The sequence below is a fragment of the Myotis davidii genome, unplaced genomic scaffold (assembly GCF_000327345.1).
Source record: "Myotis davidii unplaced genomic scaffold, ASM32734v1 scaffold934, whole genome shotgun sequence".
Lineage (NCBI taxonomy): Eukaryota > Metazoa > Chordata > Mammalia > Chiroptera > Vespertilionidae > Myotis > Myotis davidii.
The window spans coordinates 2,081-6,558 of NW_006285798.1; positions in this window are offsets into that span (position 1 = coordinate 2,081).

The following is a 4,478-nucleotide window of genomic DNA, read 5'->3' on the forward strand; positions in this document are numbered from 1 at the left end:
GTGCCAGCCACAGAGACCAGAGGGAGAGCTTCGCGCTGAGATCCGGCTGAGCCGGGCGTTCCAGACGCCGACACCAGGCACCTTTCCCTGCACGCTGGCCCGGACCGCATGCCGAGTAATGTGTGTGTGCGCGTCCCAAAGATTGTTTAAACCTAATATTTGTATTTGCTGAGGAGGCTGGAACAGGAGGGGTGGAGTTTATATAAGTAAAGGTTCTTTATCTCTTTTTTTTTACTTACGAAACAAGCCTACTGCCATTGTGAGTACTTTATTAACTTATTGACTCCACACAGGGACTCAAGTGCAATGAGTTGATTTAGAGGGGATCCCAGGAAGCCCTGCTTGGGGAGCGGGGCAGTGAGGCAGGGAGGGCAGGAGGCAGCAGACGGTGTTATCAAACAGCGCCAGTGCCGGCAACTGCTGCCTGACCCTGCCAGCAGCTTTGGGAAGCCATGCACCGTGTATGCCTGGAGGTCTCCCTGCAAAGTGGGGGTGGGGGCTGGGCTGTTCGTCCACCCACTCCCCTCTGTCACTGGTGGAGGGCCACTGGCAAGGGCACTGGCAGCAGCTGGCACGCTTTGCCAAGGTACACAGCTAGTTGGCAGCAGGCCCATAGATGACCCCGGGCATGTCTCACCCAGGCTCTCTCGGTGATTGTTCTGGACATCCAGCAGGTGGTGTGATGGACGGGGCCTCAGACGGGCAGGCAGGGGATCGTAAGCTCCTAGGTCTGTGTTACTCTGTGTCTCTTTCAAAATGAGAGGCCTGGCGGTTTAAGGTTCCTTCCCGCTCTGGCATTCTGCACAGTGCACTAGAGGCGACGGGGAGCTCACTACCTTACATGCCACCTGATGTTTGTTAAAAGCGTCTCCTTGGTTCTTGGTTTTTTTAAAGTGTCTCTTTTGTGCTGAGCCCAAAACTCTCTCTTTAGCTGCTGGAGTCAAAACACACACACACACACGCACACACGCATACACGCAGGGTTTGCAGGTGGGGAAACTTAGCTCCAGAGAGGAAAAGGGATTTGCTAAGGTCAACAGTGAATGGCAGAGCCTGAACTAGGCCTCTGGACTTTTGCCTTCAGGAGCCTTCATAACAAAATAAAATAATTTTTTAAAAATAGCTGTTTAGTGCCAAGCAACATGCTAAGTGCTGTATACCCACTGTGTCAGCTCTAGTAGGCAGGTCCAGTCATCCCAGTTTTACAGTTGAGGAAGCAGGCCCAGAGAGGTTGAGGTTTGGCCTAGGGTCACACAGCAAACGAAGAAGTCCTGGAGCCAGGTCTGACTGCAGAGCTCCAGCCCCAGGAGATGCCATCTCATGTGCAGCATGGCACCTCTCCCTCTAATTCACTGTGTCTGAGCGTCATCTCAGAAAACCCAATTTAAACATTAAGCAGCAGAGAAAATACATTTGTGTGAGTGGTGGAGGGGCAGTCGGGTTGAAGTGCAACAGACTGGAGGCAGGAGTCACTGTTCTCTCCTCGGGATCTTATAAGAAAGAGACCCAGGTTGTCAGCTGAGGCTGATGTGACAGAAATAACGGCTGGGGGGAGGGAGGGCGGGGGGCTGGGATGGAGAATTAGATAGAGACACCTCCCGTCTCTCCCCTGCATTTAACCCCACTCCCAGGCTCAGGGAAGCTGGAGAAAGGCCACTGTTCCTGCTCCCCCACCCCCTTCTCCAGCTTAGCACGGGGACGGAGGAAGCAGAGCAGAAAGCAGGCAGCAGGAAAGCCCACACCCCACCCATATTAACTGAGCACCTACTATGCCAGGTACTGTGCCGGGTGCTGAGGAAACAGTGAGATGAGGTTGCTTCCCTCCTGGATCTTAGTCTGTTGGGGAGACAGACATGAAACAGACAAAAGGACAAATTGCAAACACCAGTGGGTGCTGTGAAGACTAAGAAGGGCTCCTGGTGACTAACTGGGCTCAAATTAAAAACAAACATGACACACACACCCTAGCAGCAATAGCTATGCACAGAGCTCTCATGCAAACTGCACCTCAGGGAGAAACCTGCACTGTTTCTGCCATCTGAGCCAGCCCTTATAAAGGGATTCCTGGAATCCTATTTCAACCAATAAGACTAAGGTTTTCTCCATCCAATTGGAGCTATGCAGCTCCAACCAACCAGAGTGGCTCTATCCTGACCAATCAGGACAGTGCCTTTTGGACCAATCAAGTTGTGAGGATTTGGAGTCCTCATTTACATGTGGCTAGACCAGTGGTCTTCTGCCTTCTGCCTTCTGCCTTCCGACTTCTACCTTCTGCGCATGGGCCACGAAGTTTCAATCGCACTGTACGTGTGCACCCACACGTGGTATTTTGTGGAAGAGCCACACTCAAGGGGCCAAAAAGCCGCATGTGGCTCGCGAGCCGCAGTTTGCTGACCACTGGGATAGACCAATCAGGGATCAAGGGCAGGGACTCCTGTCCATATAAACCAGCTACCCTCCGGCTCTGAGAAGGTACTTTTCCTTCCCATGAAGACTGAGTCTGCCTGGCTCAGCTGAAACAATGAAGCTGTCTCTCTTCAAAGTGAGGCATCAAGGAGCAGAGCATCTGAGAGCAGAGCTGTCGGCCAGAGAGGGGCCTGGCTCCAGGGCTGCCTTCCAGCCATGCTGTTCCACAGCCGTGCTGAACCATAACAGCTGTTTACTCTGAAAAGTCTCCTTCTTCACCACACCCCAACTTGGGGATTCCTGTTGCTGTTAAACTGGTACCAACAACCATCAGTTGACAGTGCTCTGAAGAAAACAGGGTCTGAGATGTGGGGGGGCCGGGGGGGGGAAGCTAAAGGCAGGTCTTTAAGGAGGCGTGTTCACAGAAAGACCAGCCACAGCATTGAACCAGGGACAGTGGTGGGAGGAAGGCCGGGCACAATGGGGGCTGGAGTGAGGACTTTATATTTGGCTTAAATGAACATTAGCCCCACCCCCTGAGAAACATGGCCCCATAGACACCCGTCTCTTTCATCTCCCCAATCCCAAAGGTAACCCGCCCACAAGCAGGAGCCAATGAGGGACCCGAAGCCCCTGGAAGTCCCTCTCACCTTGAGGACGTGGAGGACTGAGGTTCCCCCTGACAGCAGCGCTGGTTAGCGTCCTCATTGCTGATATTCTCACCCAGGAATAAAGGCACTCCCACCAGGAATGAGTTATTCCCACAGAGGAGTGGCTGGCTGCCAGGGCCTTTCTTGGAATTTCCTTGACAAAATACTTTTTCAAATCCCCTTAAAATCTGGTCCTTGGCCTCTGAAGCCCTGGTCTCCAAATTAGGCAGGACACCCCGAGGCCCTTTGGGGCGTAAAGCCCTAGACCCCTTCTCTGTTCTCTGTGTCCCCTTCATCCTGCCTGCGCCTCCGTTTTCTCACTGGGAAACAGAAAGTGTTAGGGGCAGAAACGGAACAGTGGGGACTAGCTATAGTCATAAGAAACATTAACCATGCCCTGTTAGCCATGACTGTTCTGTTCTGACCAGAGAAAGCACATTCTGACCTGGTGAGAGTTGCACGCCCTGGCACACGGGCGCTAACAGACTGCAGCCCATCCTGCTTTTCTGAGAACCGCCTGTCATGGGAAGATTAAACAGTCTCGTCCCGGAGGCGCCAAAGATACCCGTTCTCTTGGGCACCCCCGCCGCCGCTGCCCCACACTGCCTGTACCCGGGAACCACTGCAGCCTGCCACCCATGCCTGTCCTTCCTACTTCCCACGTCAGCCTTGTCCCTCTACCCCAGTGGTTCTCAGCCTTGGCTGCACATTAGAGTCACCTGGGAATCTTTCTAAAATCCTGATTTCTGGGCCGCACCCTCCGGAAATTCTGTTTCTTTGTTATGGGGTGGGGCCACAGCATTAGTAACAAAGAAACAGAATTTCTGGAGGATGAGGCCCAGAAATTAGGATTTTAGAAAGATTCCCAGGTGACTCTAACATGCAGCCAAGGTTGAGAACCACTGCTCTACCCAGTATAAGCAGTGGCTGATGGTGGGGCGCAGAGCAGATTTCTGTGGGTGACCTGCTGCTCTCCCCTCCTGCCGGCAGGACTGGAATAAACGCTCCTACATGATTCCACCCGGTCTCTGCTGAATTGGCTCAGGTGGTGACAGGCAGCCCGGACCCTCTGGTTGTCCGGTTACAAAAGGACAATAAAACCTGGGAGTTTTCCTGGAGATAGTCTCCACATAATCATCTTCACCATGTCTCGGATTTACTCCAGCCTGGCTGGGGCACAGGTGACAAGAATTAAAGGTACATACATGCCCTGACTGGTTTGGCTCAGTGGATAGAGCGTCGGCCTGCGGACTGAAGGGGCCCAGGTTCAATTCCAGTCAGGGGCATGTACCTTGGTTGCAGGCACATCCCCAGTAGGGGGTGTGCAGAAGGCAGCTGAATCAATGTTTCTCTCTCATCGATGTTTCTAACTCTCTATCCCTCTCCCTTCCTCTCCGTAAAAAATGAATAAAAAACATTTTA